Raw genomic sequence first — 19,236 nt, forward strand, 5'->3', positions numbered from 1 at the left:
TCCAAATGCAGACCAAAACCCACTCCTCAATCTCAGGAACTGTCACACCAAATCTGTTGGTCATATCTTTGTAAGTGTGCAAATCAGTGCAATTTGGAATGTTTTCAGCCTGCCATCTTGATTCAAAATGGCATTCATTGGTATCCAAACATAAACCAAAAACTGCTTGTCAGTCTCTGATGTGAACCTGGCAGAGCATAAGAAATTGAGGTTCCTTTGCCACTGATTCTCTCCTGCAGACCTCCGTAAAATTGCTCTGTAAACTAGTTAAACTTTCCAGTTGGGAGGATCAGTTTACATGTGACTAGGAAAATCCATGATCTCAACTTCCAGCGACTTTCACATTAGCTAAAAGCATTATTATTATTATGATTATTATTAATTACCCACCCTTCACCAGCACATCCAAGGACAGGTTACAGCTATTTAAAATTCAGTATTAAAAACAGTTAAAACAAATTACATTCACAGGAATGTGGTGGCTCCTGAAAACAGATATCTCAAATGTCAAGGCCAAAGTAAAGAGATGAATCTTCATCATTCACTGAAAGCTGCATAGTGAAGGTGCCAAACACACCTCAGTGGGGAGGGAATTGGGGATCCCAGTGCAGCACCAGTGGGTGGGAGATTATCTCAGTCTCCCTGTACTGTTTTGCCAATGGAAAAGCAGCTATTATCAGTGGAGAGCAAAAATACAGATTCCCATCCACTGTGGCAACCACGACAAACTTGATCCATCTGAGGCTGCTTTCAAACAAATAAAATATGCTGAAGATAAATGATGTCTACATTACATGTAATTTGGTCCAACCACAAACTATCGATGGCAGAATGATGCAATCAAATCACAAACACTTATTTTTCTTCCATCTTGTTTTGAGCCTACCCTTCTCACTGTGTCCATGGGATGATGAAAGTAGTAACCGCTAGTTGTTGAAATCAAAGCGTATACAGGCAACTCACAACTTACGCACACTTAACATCTGTGATTTCAACTTCACGTGGCTGAACACTGGCTAGTTGAAATCACACAAATTAAATGCGCAGAAGGCCAAGAGTGTAAAAGCTCTTTTTGTGCAGGGTTTTCCCAGCACAGAAAAACTTTTAAACTCTCAGACTTGCTTACCAAGCTCTGGGAGGCTCTTGCGAGTTACCTGTATTACTGACTTACATTCCTGCAAAGCTGCTGTAAATTGGCTGGAAGTCAGTAGCATTGATGTGAAGCAATCTACCACAAAGCACTACTACTGCTGGAGGGTGCACTAAGACACTGCTGTCCTAAATTTAAGAAATATAAGACAAAAAATATTAACCTAATACAAAATGTGTTGCATTTAAAAAAAAATTCACTCTCACAGAACTCTCACCAGCCCTCTTGATCCAAGATTAAGTTCATTTTTTATTGTATCTTATCTAAAAAGTTTTCTCAATAACTCTATGAGATCAAGCTCCATCTCCGGTGAAGCAGACCGATTTAGGTCTGATGGGAATGTTGCCTAGAAAAATGCTATTCATTCTGTTAGTGGGATGCTTGGCGAGATTCTAATCTCCCAGTGCCACAACTGCTCTTCCCTGTTGAAACAGGTTGGGCAACGTCTTCTTGACAAAGAAAACCTGGATACATGCCAAAGCAGCACGGTTATATAATTCCAATTGCTAGATGAATAAGTAGTCAACTACGATGTGCAGACTCATCCTTTAGCAATCCAGTCATGTGAATCGAGGAAAATCAGAGTCAACAAAGTATTGCTTAATTTTAGTATTGGACTTGGGACTGCTTTATAAATGATTAGGAAAGGTAAAAAATGTAGATGGGACTGGTCTGAACTGGAATGTGAACTGAATGGATGCATAAATAAATAATAGCGATGCATGCAAGCCGTCAGTTGCCAAATACAAGTGGTCTCCCAAATCCAGAAAAAATGGTTGCTGACTTCTGGTTTACCTTTTGGTCTTTATGAAAGCAGCTTTACTTTTTTCAAAGACCCCGTGGTAGCTGCATGAGAACTAGAATTAGCAGTCAATAAAGCTGATAATTAGCATAAATGCTTGGTTCAATACAATAGGACTCTTTCAGCTAATTACCCCCTCCATAAGTGATTACAGCAGGTGACGTACAATGCTGAAGGGATTAATTCAGCTGAGCTTATATATCAGCCAGACAAAAGTGTCTCTATATGTGTGTGTGTGTGTGTGTGTGTGTGTGTGTGTATGTGTGTATTTCATATTCAAATACCAGACATCTCAGAAATTAAAATCAGTGCTATCCAAAAAGTAACAAATTTTATTTCAAGATACTACATATGATCAACTGGATAGCTCAGTTGGTTAGAGCATGGTGCTGATAACGCCAAGGTTGCGGGTTTGATCCCTGTATGGGATAGCTGAATATTTCCTGCATTGCAGGGGGTTGGACTACATGATCCTCAGGGTCCCTGAGGAGAGAAGAACTTTGTACACTACCTTGAGATCCTTGGAGGAAAGGTAGGATATAAATGTAAGGGGGGGGGGGAAATAATATAAATGACTCCATTACTTTTAGAACATTTAATCTGGGTGTTCTCTTACTGTGGAAAATCTGGGAAGTGGTGTGGGAGCTCATTACTGCGTTCAGGTGTGTGTGGTTTGTCCATTCATCACCTCTACTTCCAGTTGCTCTTCACCTGAGAACAACATAGCCATTTTGCTTCCGGTGGCCCCCAATACCAAATAAAATATGTCTATTTACATGCTGAAGGCATGCCTGAACTTGGTTTGGAGACACTATTCTTTAAGATGTGTGGGGGTTACCTTGGGTATTGTAATTTATCTAAATACTCTGGACTTCAGATAGAGGAAAACAGAGGTCTTGTCTCTTACATAATTTCAGTACTACATTGTTGCTGTGTTTTTTTTGAGTGCCTCAGAGAATGTGTGGTTGTGGTGCTAATAGCGACAGCACCCTACAAGTTATTCCTAAGAAAGAAATTGGATATTGTCAACCACCTTCACCAAATCAAATAGCAGATCACTCTAAATATCACTCTTGTGCAATAACTCTGTCTTTCTCTATATCAGGCATAGGCAAACTCTGTCCCTCCAGATGTTTGGGATTACAATTCCCATCATCCCTAGCTAACAGGACCAGTAGTCAGGGATGATGGAAATTGTAGTCCCAAACATCTGGAGGGACAGAGTTTGCCTATGCCTGCTCTATATATTTAAATCCAAATAGAAATTTATATTCCGCCCCCATCCAAATGACATGCCTATTTTTTGAACATTGTGAAACCTTATAACTAAGGGCTAATATCATTTGCTCTTGAATACTTCTGGTGGTTTTTGGGGGGGTTTTTAGTAAAAAAATACCTGCACACATTCCCAGGATTGAAAAAGGAGTGTAGACTGGAAGAGCAATTGAAGGGAGGGGAAAGAAAGCACAGCCTGGTTACATTCCAGAGCTTCACCATTGAAGTGGATGGCAAACAGCAGAATAATAACTTAATATCCATGACTGAAGAAACAGAATATGTGGAAAGCTTACATGCCAGTTGCACACACAGAAAATTCAGATCTGAACGACCCATTTGTGATACACAACCCACATCTGGAAGCAGCTCTTATTTGTGTATTTTATTTTGCTCACAATGAATTTGTAGAAACTGGCTTTCTAACTTACATGGTATGTTTGGGGTTTGTTAATTTGCAGAAAATTAAGGAAAGCACATCTATCACACTTTCTGTGCAATATTCCTTTAAAATTCTCCACAGCTCAGAAAGTAGCTGTTCTATCAGTGTCGATCATGTTCCCTTAGGCAAATGTTTAAAAATATGTGTCCAAGGAACAGGCCTTTCAAAATAAATAAAACCTTTGCTTTAAAATGAATTTTTAAAAATAGTCCAAAAATTAGCCATATAGCAATCCTATATAATTCATTATGAGAACATCAATTTCTTTAATTTAGCCACGAGAAATGAACAGGAAAAAAATTAGCATACGCTTAATGAGTGGAGCAGAAGCTAGTAATAACTTTGAAACTGCCTCAGATATCATGTGGGGAAATAGTTGATAGGCTACCTTATATACTATAGAATTCCCTCTGCTCACCTTGGATTCAACAGTTTTTACCCACTTGAGAGTAAGAGCCTGTGGAAAACACCTCCAAAATCCACTTTACAACACGGCAGAAAGCTTTGCTATAACCATATGTTTTCTCTGTAAATGTATGTGGTGACCTTGGAGCCATCCAAATCCCAGGACACATCTCAGTTGCTCACTCACACTTTTCTGGCGAATCAGGAGTAAAAATCAAAAGGCTCTTTGAGGATTACTGAAAAGGAATTCCACATGTGCGAGTGTGTCTATGCACATACAGGCCATTCCTTCAGAGGAGCAATCTCACCCAAATCAAATGAATACTATCGGAACATGCTTTTAAAAGATTAGAACCCCAAAGATGAAACTGGAAAGGCTTTTGAGTTTTTATTGGGTACAAGGCAATTTATGTGGTCCACCCAACTGCGTTTTTTAAAAGTCACATTTGGACACATTTTAACCTCACAGAATAGAAGTCATTTGGTATAAGCTGTAGATGTTTGCAGCACTGCCGTGCGCTCTCTCTCTCTCTCTCTCTCTCTCTCTCTCTGTGTGTGTGTGTGTCTGTACACACACAAAAAATGCCCTCAGTGTCATTCTGCAGTGGAGGAAAGTGATTGATACTCTGCAAAATAGATGCTTACTTTTTATTATGCTGTCCGTTTTGGAAAGATAATAAGCCATTTTTTTTCAAGACTGTGTTGCAGCAAGTCTTATGTCCTAGCCTTGATACAGACTACATTCTCTTATGCAAAGGTACAGGCAAGGGTCTCCTTAATACCCTCTTCCAACAGTGATTCAGAGCACTCCCTTCTTATACATCTCAGCTGCTCACTTCCAAAGGGGGATCTATAACCCCATCCCCCAGTGTGAACATCAACAGAGGTTTTGACAGAGCCTTCCTCTTAATATGCACCCCAGCCACTCACTCTAAGACACAGACAAAGGACCTTTTTTTAACCCCAATCCCCTTAGTATGGCCAGCAACAGTGATCTTCTCAGAATGTTCTGTTATTCATTCAGCTGATTCTATTGTAGAAGCCAAAATGCAGGTAAAATGAGAGTGAGCAGATGTATAATGGAAGAATGATCACATCTTTTGTTGATGTTCACATGGTAGAAGGAGGGTGGAGAAGAGCTTTTTGCCCAGTTCTCAACTCATCCAGAGTAAGTGGAGGGACTGTTTCTGACACTTTGGCCCATGCTCAATTCAGAACATAGCACCTTCAACTTTATGAAATATTATAACTGCAAAGGTTGGTGTGTCACTAGAATTTAAAAACTATATTTTTGTACAAATACCAAATGCATTTTGACCATAAATTGATCTTATTCAGTTACAATTACACAAATATATATACACAACCCACCCTCTCAACCTACTCTGCTTTGTATAATCTAATATATATATCTTGGAAAGTTGTTTAGTTGTCCATTTGCTATGCATTTGAACACTGCTTAACATATCATAACAAATTTCCCATAATGATTCCTGAGATCAAGGGACAGGTCTTGGCCTATATTTGGATATAATTAGCCATCATTTCTGAGTAACATGAGGCACAAGGCTTCTACAGAAACAATAATGGTATGAAAGTAATGTCACCTTTCAAACAGACAGAACTTTACTTTTTTATAGATAATTTAATAATGGAGTCTGTGAAACAACTATACTGGCTTCCAGTTTGTTTCTGGGCACAGTTTGAAGGACCTGATAACCTTTAAAGTACAAATGATTCAGAACCAGGATAAGTGAAAGCCCATCTTCTCATATGCAAGCATGCTCACCTATTTAGATAATCTGCAGAGACCCTGTTTATGTGTCCCTTTATTTCTGGAAATACACTCAATTTGGAGGACCTTTTCTATGGCTGTCCTTGGCTTGAATATTCCCTCCCAAGGGAGGAAGTTCTCACCACTTGGTCAACGGCTTTCTGCAAATATTAAAATAATCCTTGTTAAGAAGACTTTTGGTTTGTAGAATGGGTTTTTAACACTTCCTAAATTACATGTTCAGCAGCATTCTAAAGTTTTCTTATTCTAACACTTTCACCATGCATGCAATCACTTAATTTGCCTTAATATACCCAGCATTCTGCAATGTTAAGATCATTTAAAAAAATGAATATGGGCTTCATCCAGCCATTTTGGGTTCTGTTCTTTAAAGTACAGTGGATTCTTCCTCACCACTGTGAAAATGGTTGAGAACATTGGCTGCTAATGGCAATTCCACAGTGAAAGGAACACTGGCTAATATTCTCCTTAACCATCTAATGCAGGAAGAAAGTTGAATGTTTTTCTAAAAGCAGCACGTTTCTGCATCTGAAGTAAAATAAACCAGAACTTTGTTTATCAAAGTAATTATTCTCTGGGGAGGGAATGGGAAAGATGGAGGCAATTATGAATGACCTTGATTTGTATAGTCACTGAGAACTTCTGAATCAGTGGCTGACACAGCCATAGCTTCATTTTAAATACAGCTTTTTTGTTTTAACGTTCCAGCCATGACTACATGCTCATGAGGTTTTGAACTGGTGGGGTCGTGGTGGATAGTTCAACGTAGATGTTGACCCAGTGTGCAGCAGCTGTGAAAATGGCAAATTCCATGCTATGATTCACTAGGGCAGTGTTTCCCAACCAGTGTTCCGCGGCACACTAGTGTGCCGCGAGACGTTGCCTGGTGTGCCGTGGGAGGGAGGCGGGCGAGGCGGGCGGCGAGAGGCGGGGCGGTGGCGGCGAGGAGAGGCCGCCCAGCGCGGGGCTCTCGCCGTCTGCCTGCCTGGCTGGCTGCCTGCGTGGCGCTGACGTCAAGGGGCTGTAACGTGCCCCACATAGGCACACGCGGGGCGGCGAGCGAGCTCCCTCCCACATCGCATCGCCGCTCGCTTCGGCCGGCCTACTGGGCTGTCGCAGGCAGAAGGCCTGCGCATGCGCGAGGTTTTCGCGCCTTCGGGATTCCCTTCACGCCTTCCTCCTCCTGGGTCCTTGAGAGCGCGGGAAGCGGCAGCGCGAGACCGGCGTTGAGCCTGGTAGGTATTGCGCTTGCCAAGGCAGTCATTTGGGAAATGAAAACTTGGAAAGCAAGCAACCAGTTCAATCTGAAGTACGTGTATGCTTAATATCCTGTATCTGAAACCTGTTCTGCCCCCTCCCCCACACTTGGTGCCATTTTCATCTACACATGCAGCAGAGTAAGTTGACCCAGAATAGTACCAATTCAGATGGCAGATGGGAGAATGACAGTGCTGAATGCTTTCCCATGTAGAACAGTCCCTGCAAATAAAAACCTAGCATATTTGGAAGAGGGATGCTAGCCTAACCATTACCTTCTATGCTGCTACTATTTTTTTATTTTTTTTTACATAAGTAAAAAGTGACCTTTCCCCATCTGGCATGGTGGTGTGCCTCGAGATTTTTTTCATGAAACAAGTGTGCCTTTGCCCAAAAAAGGTTGGGAAACACTGCACTAGGGAATGAACTGATTTTAAAACTGTCAATATCGTAATACCATTATGCAAGGGGGAGCGGGTGGCACTGTGGTCTAAACCACTGAGCCTCTTGGGCTTGTTGATCGGAAGGTCGGCAGTTTGTATCCGCACGACGGGGTGAGCTCCCGTTCCTCTATCCCAGCTTCTGCCAACCTAGCAGTTTGTAAGCACACCAGTGCAAGTAGATAAAGACGTACCGCTGTGGTGGGAAGGTAAATGGCATTTCCGTGCGCTCTGGCGCTCGTCACGGTGTCCTGTTGCACCAGAAGTGGTTTAGTCCTGCTGGCCACATGACCCAGAAAGCTGTCTGTGGACAAATGCTGGCTCCCTTGGCCTGAAAAGCGAGATGAGCACTGCAACCCCATAGTTGCCTTTGACTGGACTTAACTGTCCAGGGATCCTTTACTTTTAACCAGTATACAAATCTGTGGTATGATCACACTATATATTTTGTGGACTCTTCTGGCCACCTTGGATCAAAATGGATATTTTAGAATTGGAAAAGGTTCAGAAAATGATCAAGGGATTGGAAAGGTTGAGGAAAGGTTACATAGCATCTGGGACTTGATAGGAGTGTTTAAAAGAGACATGATAGAAGTGTTTAAAAGTATCCACAGTATAGAAAGGTGGAGAGAGAGTATTTTCTCTTCTCTCATAATACTACAGCCCAGAGTCATCGAATTAAGCTGAATGTTGGAAGATTCAGGACAAAGTAGTTTTTCACACAGTGTGTAGTTAAACTGTGGAATTTGCTCCCATGAGAAGTAGTGGTGGCTACCATCTTGGATGGCTTTAAAAGAGGATTAGACAAATTAATGGTGGATAAGGCTGTGATCTACTTCCATTTTTGGAGGCAGTATGCTTCTGAATGCCAGTTGTGGGAATCACGAGTGCTGTTGTGCTCAGGTCCTGCTTTGTGGCTTTAGGGCTTGCCATGGGCTTCTGTTTGGCCAATGTGAGAACAGGATGCTGCACTGTGGGACATTGCCCTTATCCAGAAGGTGGTGCTTATGTTCTTATGGCTAGGAGAAAGAACATCATTTTTGTAAAGGTTTTTGCTGGGGATTCCTATATGACAGCTTTTGCAAGAGCTTGGATGAGTTAATTCAGTGTACCTGATTGTCACAAGTTGCATGCAATGGCTGTATGGTACCAATCCTTATGCCATTCCCCACTTGCCCATATACAAACCGAGAGAATTGCAGAGTTGGCACATGATAAAAATTTGTGCAACTCAGTAAAAGGATGGAGTTACTCGTGCTGGACAACTACATTTCTGCTTGCCTGCATTTCTCTTCCTCTTGTGCAGTACTGGGGGTTTCCCCGACCTTCCTGAGTGGATGGGGGGGGGCTCAGGGGGAGGAGAGTGAGGGGATCATTCCATTGGGCAAGCAGAAATGTAGTTGCATCAGTGGGAGACATTGTGCTGGTTTCTGCTAGTGAAACAGGTTAGTTGAATCTGGCCCTAAAGCCAAAATAACACACTTAGGATAACCATATTGCACAACGTGAACGGCAGTGTCAGGATGAAGGGATTTCCCGTTTGAATGTTCCTCTTCATAAGATAATGAAAAACAGAAATTAGTCACATTTAGAAAAAGCTAAATACTTTAGGATGAGGCCTAGATTACAATTCATTTCCCTACTGTGCTACTTTTTTGTGTACATGGTTTGGTTTTATTTGTTTTTCATTTGTATTACTTACATTGTTGTAACTCACCCTGGAATCATAGGATGAAGGGTTAATAATAATAATAATAATAAAATGCATGTAACATTACCCTGATGTCACTTTTTAAACAGTAGAATTTGCTACCAGAGAAGCAGTTGGGATTGGTGAAGCAGCAGGAAGCGTGTGTGCTGAACCCTCTTTTCTTCCATTTTCTTGCACTAAATCACCTCTCCAAAAATAGCTTCTCACTAAAATATGTATCAGAGCAATGTAACATCCAGAAGTGTGGAGAATTTTATACAGAGCAAATCAGTTAGATACCCTATTCTGCCACCAGCAGTTTGAATCTGTACAATCCCAGTAGGGCTGTATCACATAATCATTCTAAATATTCAAAACTAGCATGAAAACTAGCACAATATTATCTTACTTTGGGTTGAAACACTACTGAACATGAAGTAGAAGGAAATATGTTTGGGAACTGACATAGGCATTGCGGTACAGTAGGTGGATTGATTTACTTGTGCAAACTGAAAAATAGTTCTTAATAATGCTGGCATCCAGGTTCTCAAGTTTGATAAGAACATGCTGAAAAGTCCGTTTCATTCTATATTATAGGGCTCTAGCAATAAGCACAGATATTAGAAAGTAAATCCTGTTTCAAAACTAGGGCTTGCCAACACTTTCCATTAAACTAGAATCTCCCAACATAGTCTCCAGTCAGGCTTATAAGCTGCCTTAAAGTGTGGATGAGGCCACTTGCCCAGTGTTGTCCATGCCGACTGGCAGCAGCTCTCCATTTTCTCAAGCAGAGTTCTTTTCAAGTCCTGTTACTTGACAGCTTTCTTTTTAAGTGGGAGATGACAGGGATCGAGCCTCAGACCATGAGCTTGCTAACGTGTGCTCTCTCTCTCACTGCGCTGCTTCTTTCTCGGCTTTGATTTAGCAGTGAGAACCACAAAGGTAACAAAATCCAGAGAGACCTGCATAAAATACATTCACCAGTGGGTGACGTGCATTCCTTTAGAATACTGGCATTGCCAGGAGAAGGTTGCTCTTCCTTAGGTGCAAACTCCTCCTCTTACTGTCCTAGAGTTCCACCTACAACCCAGGGCAGCGTGTTCTCAAAGCAGCTCACCCTCTTAACTTTTACTGGAATAGCTCAGAGGACAAACTGCAGGAACCCTCTTCACTAACCTCTGCTTCACCCCTTTTAAGCTGTGAGTTTGAAGTTGTTTTGTGTTGAGATATGTTTTTTTCAAAACTGTCTTTTCAGCGTTATCATTTTTAAAAAGCTTGTTTAACTTTTATGTATGCACTTGGCAATGAGTTACTATAAAGCAAATAAAACGATGTCCCAGCTGCCTGGAAGGAGTGATACGGCAGATAGCATTCACACCCTCATCTTTGTATTCCATTCCTTCAAGGATATCAGTAAGTAAACAGAACCGAGACGCTAATATGTTTAATAAAGAAACAATTTCTTGGGTCTCATGTTGTAACTGTGAGAAAGGTAAGTCTTTCTTCCTATTTTTTGTTCAGGTGCTTTTCACTGATATTGTCCATTTGGTATCGGTCTGGATGACCGCCAGAGTCAGGAGTGTTCTGAAAACTTAGAACCGTCTCTATGGGTGTCTGTAGCCAAGGGAGTTCAAAAGGTAGTAGTGAGTTAGGCTGGTTTCACCTGGGGGAGGGGGCTGGTTTCAAGTACAGGCACCCTAAAGAATGAAGTGTTTAGTGATGTATTAAAATTAAATCTCTTTGAAGTGTTTCTACTCCAAAGATGCTATCTGCTAGGGTACTCTCCTGAGACACGGGCATGAACCGGAGTTGTATCTGATGTGCTCTTGCACAGCTCCTGTTCATTTCAGTGAACTGTGTGGAGGAGCTCTTCTTGGCTGAATATACCCTTGGAGCAGTGGGCCTCTGTAGGGAAGTATGGCCTGTTTTTAACGTAGAAGCAAGTTCTTTCCTGACTCCGCCCAGGACATGTATTGGTGGGTCCAGAAGCGCAGGACCAATGTCCCCTTTTAATCATGCAGCATTGAGCAGCTGCAGCCATTACTCCGAGTGCAGCATCCTCTTTTTGCTCTGCTGGGATAATGTCTAAAGCTCAGTCAAGTTTGCAAAGCTTTTAATATGTGACCTTCTCTCCTGATACAACAGCAAGACCAGGACAATCAGAAAAAAAAATCCTCCAACTGCCCCTTAAAGCCTTTTGGGGTCCACATTGACCTTCGCCTTTCTTTTTGATACAGTCTTTTTGGAAATTCTCTTGTGCATGCCCTGTTGAAATGAGCAGTAGCGGTATGACTACAAGGGTTGGGCTAGATGATCATTAATATTTGGCATAGAGTATAGTTGTTAAGGCAGTGATCCACTGCTGCCTCTGAGCAGATGTCCCAGACAAAAAGAAGTGCGGACAGATCCAAAAGGCACGTTTAAATCACACAACTTCCCTCAAAGTATTCTGGGAATTGTAGTTTCCCTTCACAGGGCTATAATTCCTAGAACCCTTAACAAGCTACAGTTCACAGGATTATGTGGAGGAAACCATGTGCTTTAAATGTGCATTGGGTGTCCTTTAAATGTATGGTGTGGATCTGCCTTAAGTCACCATCTCTCCTAGAAAAAAGGTTATGGGGCAATATGTGCTTTCTGTTGAATGAGAAAGAGTGGGGTGGCCATCTTGTATATTCCCCCCCCCCCCAGTACTGAGGAAAGTTCCCTATTGGTATGACCCCTGGCAGTTAGGTGCAGTCAAAGGCAATTATGGGGTGTGCCACTCATCTCACTTCAGGCTAAGGGAGCCTGTGTTTGTCCACAGACACCTTTGCATTACTGTATCTTGGACCAATGAGCTTACACAAATGCCCCCAATATAAGAATGTGATGAATGTGAAGCGTTATATACACAGCACATGTTGTGGCTGTATGATCCTAGCTGTGGTGAAAGAAACCATAGGGTATGCAGTCACAAAGTGCAATCTGTTAGAGAAGTAGGAAGAATGGGAGGGGCAGGAGAACAAGTGAGAAGTAACAATGCCTCATCTAGAATGGTCCAACTCATTGAAAAGATGGTTTGACTATATATGTACTTTAATAACCTACTTGCTTACTTAAATTTTTAATATTTAATATTTGTTTGTGTAAGGTTGACATCTTGCGGCAGCTCATTACCACTGTTTCTAAAATTTATTATTTTAGTGATTATTTTTATAATTATGATGAATATCCATCTTGTATTTGTAAGTAGGAAGGTGGCTTGGAACAGGATTGTTTTTTAAAAAAGAAACTTCCTTCTACTGAGTCAGAGAAACATTTGATGTAGCCAAGTCCCATCTCTCAGAAGAGTCTCAAGCAGAGGACTTTCCCAGCCATGTGTCTTGACATAAGAACACAGGAAGGATTTCACTGATCGAACTATTTCTTCCTTGCTATGTGTATGATTTGGTTCTGTGGATTTACTGCTCAGTTTCATTACACTAATGCAGTTCAGAGAGAAAAAAAGTCCCCAATGTCTTAACACCTGGATTATTTTTAAGTTTTAAAATATGTCTCTACATAGTCTAAGGATCCCAAGCCTATTTTCTCAGATGGTATAATAAGCATGCAAGGGCTTATCTCCTAATCAATGTAGCATCTGAAAAGAGCTTTTTTCCCCTGTGTGTTGAAAAATACCATGAACATTTTTTTCATAGCTTTCATGTTATGTGATTTGTTTAATGTTCTCTTGCCTTTGGCAAGTCTTAGAAAATTATTTTCCCTTTAAAAGGCCGTCACCTCTTAGATGGTGCAAGGGAGTTGTTATATTCCTCTGTTATTTTTTTCTATATATTTACTTATCAATTCTATTCTCTGAATAGTTGTTGAAAGAACAAAAGTTTGTAAATTATACAACACCAAACAGTGAATCCAGTCCATGGCAGCAAGCCCAGACACTGTCAGATGTTTTTTCCTTTTTCTGGCTGGTTCTTGACAATTATTACGGATTACAGAAGTGTTAACATTTCTGTATTTAAACATTTTTGGTTGTTGTTTCTGTTAAGCATAGTCTGTACTCTATTCTACAGCAAGTAGCCTTTTGTTAAACAGAAGGGTTGGCATTAAATTACTATATTTCTGATAGAGATTGGGAGTCAAAAGACCCAGGTTTCACTGTCTGTTCCTGAGCCCTATGTTAATTGTACACCATAATGTTTTTTATTCCCCATGTAGCTATCAAATCCAAATGTTTTTCATTCATTTTATATATTAATTTTCCAAATATCTTATGCAAAAATGAAATTAGGCATTTACAAATAGTGACAAAGTACATATTGTTCTTTCTACAATATTATGCTTGTTTTAGTAGATTCCCACCCAATCTAGTGATTCATTGGTTTGGGTAAAGAGCTGCTTAGTGTTCCCTAAAATGGAGTGATCTCTTATGCGGAAGTTACTACCATTCTGCTTGAGAGCACACTCAATTATCTTGACTTGCCGATTTTTGCCTCTGGTACCTACTTCCTTCTGAGGCTTCTACAAGGTCTCAGTACTCCGATATTTAATTCAAAAAGTTGCTATCTAGCAGCCCTTGCAAAGGAATATAGAATATGTTGTTCTGACAAGGGCATTCTAGCTAACTCTTTCTATCAATGACTGAGATCCTGGAATGCTGAACAGTAACTGCAGCAGCTAACAGGATGTAAATTACAGGTCCAGAAGCTGCATATTCTGTGTCCAGGAGTTTCTTAAAGATTCAGTTTGGAATGGAGATGGCAGACAACAGAGCAATCCTGGTGAGGGGTTGGGGCTGCAGAACACTGGACTCATCACTCTATCTGCAGCCCTGCTGGCTAGGGCAGAAGGGGTGTGCCCCCTTTTTTTTGCTGAACTAGCTGCAGGCTGCAGCAGAGAGCCCCTCACCAGAAAATGGTGGATTCAAAATAGCTTTGAATCCAGTTGATGACTAGCTCTGCTCTTCCCCTGCCCCAGTGGAGGCTTCAATGGCAGTGATGCCCAACTGAAGGACTCCTCTGTTTAATACCTATTCCCTCTAGCAGCACTGAGAAGGAGTTAAGATTGCAGCCTTAGTCTCTGTTGCAGTTATCAGGCTAAATATGAGATCCTGGGATAAAGAAGGAATCAATAACTGATTCCCATGTTTTGAAAACATGAAACCCACCTATTAACCAGGTCTGTCTCAAGCCTAAGAGAAACATAAAACCTCCTGCTTAGGTAGAACTTGAATGCAAAGAGAAACATGGTAGTCTTTGTATTAGCAAAGCCAGAGATTAGTTTTTCATAATGCACTTTATGTGGAACTGTTTTTGAAGTCGGTCTGGTAAGTTTAGCTGGTGCAGAATGTTGCTGACAGCAGCACAGCTGTACTGCCTGCCTGAATATTTCTGTGACCAATTCAAAATTCTGGCTTAATATGGCTCCAGCCAACAATATCAGATGGAGCATCTCAGTCTGCCTCTTCCAAGAGACGTCCAAATGGGAGAGGTCCTTTTATTGGTGGTATTTCTCTCAAACCCCCACTCCAAAAAAACCACAAACAAACAACTATGGAATTTTCTCCTCAAGTTAAATAGTAAACAAAGGCAGCCATGAGAGTCCATAAGAAAAAACCCTGCAAAATCTACACTTTATTAGGACCAATCAGAATTCCACAAAAAATTGAGCAATGTTTCCAGTTCTTCAGTGTATATACATTAATGTATAATTTGTAACTTGGTGCTCATGTTTAGCCTGAATTTTAAAAGAACTGAAATGAGGCAGATTGTCTTCCATGCATATTGGAAAGATTGAAACAAAAACAAATGTTTCATATCGAGAATACCTCTAATCATGTTCTCTTGGGACTGGTTTATACGTGCACATCTGAAGCAGTGAAGTCTTCCTTCGCATGTTGACTATCCCCCCTCAGTCTCATCTGAAAAGGCATTTCTAAAAAAATTAACCCTGCTACACAAAATTGCCAGTACAGTGGTACCTCGGGTTAAGAACTTAATTCGTTCTGGAGGTCTGTTCTTAACCTGAAACTGTGCTTAACCTGAGGTACCACTTTAGCTAATGGGGCCTCCCGCTGCTGCTGCTGCGCCGCCGCCATGCAATTTCTGTTCTCATCCTGAAGCAAAGTTCTTAACCCAAGGTACTATTTCTGGGTTAGCGGAGTCTGTAACCTGAAGCGTCTGTAACCTGAAGCGTCTGTAACCCGAGGTACCACTGTATTACCACATCGAAATGAAGTCCCACAAACAGTAATCTAAAGGAGGTAGCCTTTGTGTTACACTTTGCTAGTCGCAATAGAGACTGGATGAAATGTTTCTAACTTCAAAAGTTCAATAATGAGCTTGTTCTAGAACCTTTTGAAAGGTTGTAGCCTTTGTATGTGTTTGCCAAGCTTTCCCTTCATTGTTCCACAGTGCTAAATCCATAAATCATTTGCCTGACAAATATTCATGGTTTCTTGAGGCAAAGCTGGAGCATTAACTGGCATAACCTATTGAAATATTCCTTCGCCAAATCTTGATAAACTAAAACAACTCTCTAGTAAGTATTGCTGTTTCTCCTCCTGCCTCCTTCATTATTTTGGCACAAGAGTGCTAGCTTTATGAAGAGCTTTGTTGCACCCTATGATGATGTCTTGCCATTCTATATGGGAGAGTTTTGGTACTGAAAACTGAAGAGGTCCGTAAGGAAGGGAAAGAGGTGGCAACTAAAAACATCTTCTGTCACTTGCAAATCAGCTTAAGCAGGTTGTCAGAACTTACTTTTTAGTTTTGATGTACATAGATTGTAAAAGGATGTTGCCCACCAAAATACTAGGATGACAAGAACAGTACCAGGTAGACATGCCTTTAATGGAAGAAGTGGGGTGCAAAAGCACTAATCTAATGAAAACAAGCTTTTGTGAGAGTACAGCTATGAAACAATGCAACTGTATGGAGAACAGTTATGATTATTTGTATATTGAGCTTTTTTTAAGGATTAGGTGAGGTAGTGGTCCATACTGTCAGTTATTGGTTTAATACAATATAAGACGAAGCAGTCAAATTTAACTTCAGTTTCACTAAAAACAAATTAAAATTTTATAATTTGAGAACATGTTTTTGAATACTTTTCAACACTCCCAATCCCCAGAATTTAAATCCGAAACTTCTATTATATTGTGTTTCAACTGTGATCCTAGTTGACAGGTGAAATAGTAGTTTTGATTAAAATGCTTTCCACCAGTAATGATAGAGTGGGGAAATGACCCATTTCGTGATTATTACCAAGAATAGAGACCAAATTTGCAATCAACTGTTGAGATCATCTTTGTATTATCTCCATTCTCACTTGCTGCCTTTGACCAGGCTTATAATAGTCACCACATGAAGAATACCAATGGCTTTAATATACTGTATTTATCAAGAAATTCTTGAAACTCTGCAGATCTACTTCACAGAGAAACTTCTTGTATCCTTGTATTTGTTTCATGATAAGAAGGCATCATGGTGTTTTTAGAAACCTAAGTTTTAGAATTCCTTCTACTTAATCAGGAATGTTTGGATGCTTATAGTGTAATGTTTCAGGGGAATTGCTTTTGTACCATGTATTCTGAAAGTCAGCAGAAAAATATTGCTCTTGGCTACTGTCCTGATTAAACCAGACATTTTAATGTGTATTATGATAGGTTATTTGATGGATAGTCACCTGTACCCTGTGATCTACTGAAACTTTGCCATTTGGGTTGAGCCTTAGTTGCTCAGTGTCATAATTTCCCATCTTTTCCTTGATTAATATTTCCTTTTGTGATCTGAAGGGGAAATGTCTGGAGGTTTCTTTCTCCTTACAGCAATCACTTAGGGTAAAGAGGGGATGATCTGTTGTGCATTTTCCCCTCTTTAAAATGGAGAGATGCATTTCGTAGAAAAATTATAGTACACAGTAAGTTGTATAAAACACTTCCTGGAGTTGGCAAGAAAGAACAATTAGACGATGAATTTGCTTATAATGATTTTATATGAAAAATCATTGGGCTTTTCATATACTGATGACTGAATTTCCATATTAGATGTCATGTGTTTTAAATGCAACTTTTCCATATGCAGTAGTCATCAGGATTGATGATTGATTCACATATGTATGTATAGTAGCTGTTCAGTGACTCATGGCTGAATTATATCCATCGGAAAACACTGTATTTGAGATGACAGGAAAGCTCTGCCTGTAGTGATGTGTAATAGCTATTTGACACATGCAAATCCAGAGAGTGGTCTGAAGGCACATGATACAGTCCAGCTGCTGAAACTAAGCAGATCTGGGTCTGGTCATTGTGCTGATCATAGCTTTCATATAGTTCTCAGGCCGTCTAATCAGAGCTCCAAGGAGGAAGAGAGGTGCTTTCTTTTTATCTCTCTCTCTCATCACTTCCTGTTGCAGCCATCAACTGATGAATATACAGTATGCCTATTTGAGGCAATTAATTGCTTTTATTAACCCTTGCAAGTGCAAACATAATTGATAATAATTCTCTCATTTACAGTGGTACCTCGGGTTACAAATGCTTCGGGTTACAAACACTTCAGGCTGCAGACTCTGCTAACCTGGAAGTAGTACCTCGGGTTAAGAACTTTACCTCAGGATGAGAACAGAAATCGTGTGCTGGCAACGCGGCGGCAGCAGCAGCAGGAGGCCCCATTAGCTAAACTGGTACCTCAGGTTAAGAACAGCTTCAGGTTAAGGACGGACCTCCGGAACGAATTAAGTTCTTAAGCAGAGGTACCACTGTATTTATTTTTCAGAATCAGTGACCTTTACTTTTATAGTAAGATTAAGTTCCACTAAGGTGGAACAGAATTAACCTGCTTAAAGTCCCCAATGAGTCTAAGCAGACAGAGCTGGGATGTGAATCCAATTCTTTCGGAACTAACCACTCTGATATTTGAATTACACAGTCAGAGATTAAAAGCAGTTTCTGCATGGGGGCATCTACAGATGTCTTCTGCATTGACAATTGTGAAATAGGTGTCAGACCTCTTCATGTGTTACTTGCATGAAGTACCAGTGCTGAGTGGCAGCACATACAACCTATCTTCAAGGTCATATGACTCCTCCTGGCCCCTCACATGTGTAGGGTTAATGTCTGAAGAGGAAGCCTTTTTTTTTCTTCCCCATGTAGGCTCACCATGTGATTTTGAACCCTGGAAGACTCGTTTACTAGAGTCCTGCTGAGCATACAAGATAGAAAAGGTCTCCCACTTCACAGGGATAGCTTCAAAATTTATTCCTCAACACATGAGGCTGGAGCCATGTGACCTCAGGAGTAGAACTAAACAAAGATCCCCATGGCCCTTTGCATCTGTGTTTATGAGTAATGTGTGAAGCCACCCTACATAGGATGTTCATTCACATGTATTTCCTCCAGTGTTTTATTGTTTTTCAAATTACCTTAGTAGGTCATTGCAACAGGTGAGGTGAGTCTCCTTAATCCTTTTATTTCTGGTAGTTTCCGCACTAAAAGCCACCCTGCCCACTATTTTCTTATATCTGTATATTCCACCATCTCATCAATAGGGGTACCAGGGGGTAATCTTTAGCAGGAAGTTTGACAGAAGTGAAAGATTAAGAAGGCTCTCTTCCTCTCTCTTTGCCCATCCCAGTATTCCACAGCACCTGCGGCCCTTCTGGCTGCATTTGTAGATAAAGGAAGCGGTAGTAAGGGAGTGGACTCTATCTGCAAATGTGCTGCATCCAGTTTGACCCTGAGGTATCTGGTAAGCACAATTTCTTGTTTTACATGAGTGGCTTGTGTTTAGGCATCTTGATAGCTGCCTTTGCCCCCCCCCCCTTATTTTTTCAAATAAGAAATGAAAAGAATCAAAGTCCCTAAAACTCTCTCCCGCTTCATTGAGATTAAAATGCACTTAAATGCCATAAAAATAAATGTTAGTGGTCATCCTAACACCTCAATAAACATCAAAGAATATTTACTGAGTCTTAAGTAGACCATTTTAGGAATGTTAGCA

At 40.7% G+C, this 19,236-nt stretch overlaps 1 protein-coding gene across 14 annotated transcripts in view; it reads left to right on the forward strand.

The window, feature by feature from the left end:
- The window catches only part of MECOM (MDS1 and EVI1 complex locus), a 468,901-nt gene that overhangs the window by 255,171 nt on the left and 194,494 nt on the right, over nt 1-19,236 (forward strand). Inside the window, exon 1 of one of the 14 annotated variants that reach the window (XM_081189983.1) lies at nt 10,349-10,455. The exons of the other annotated variants lie outside the window; for them this stretch is intronic. The gene's annotated coding sequence lies outside the window, so the exon portion shown is untranslated. Of the gene's footprint in view, nt 1-10,348; nt 10,456-19,236 lie in introns of those variants that run through there. 14 annotated transcript variants of the gene reach the window in all.

Source organism: Podarcis bocagei, assembly GCF_964188305.1.
Source record: "Podarcis bocagei genome assembly, chromosome: 4".
In the NCBI taxonomy this organism is placed as follows: Eukaryota; Metazoa; Chordata; class Lepidosauria; order Squamata; family Lacertidae; genus Podarcis; species Podarcis bocagei.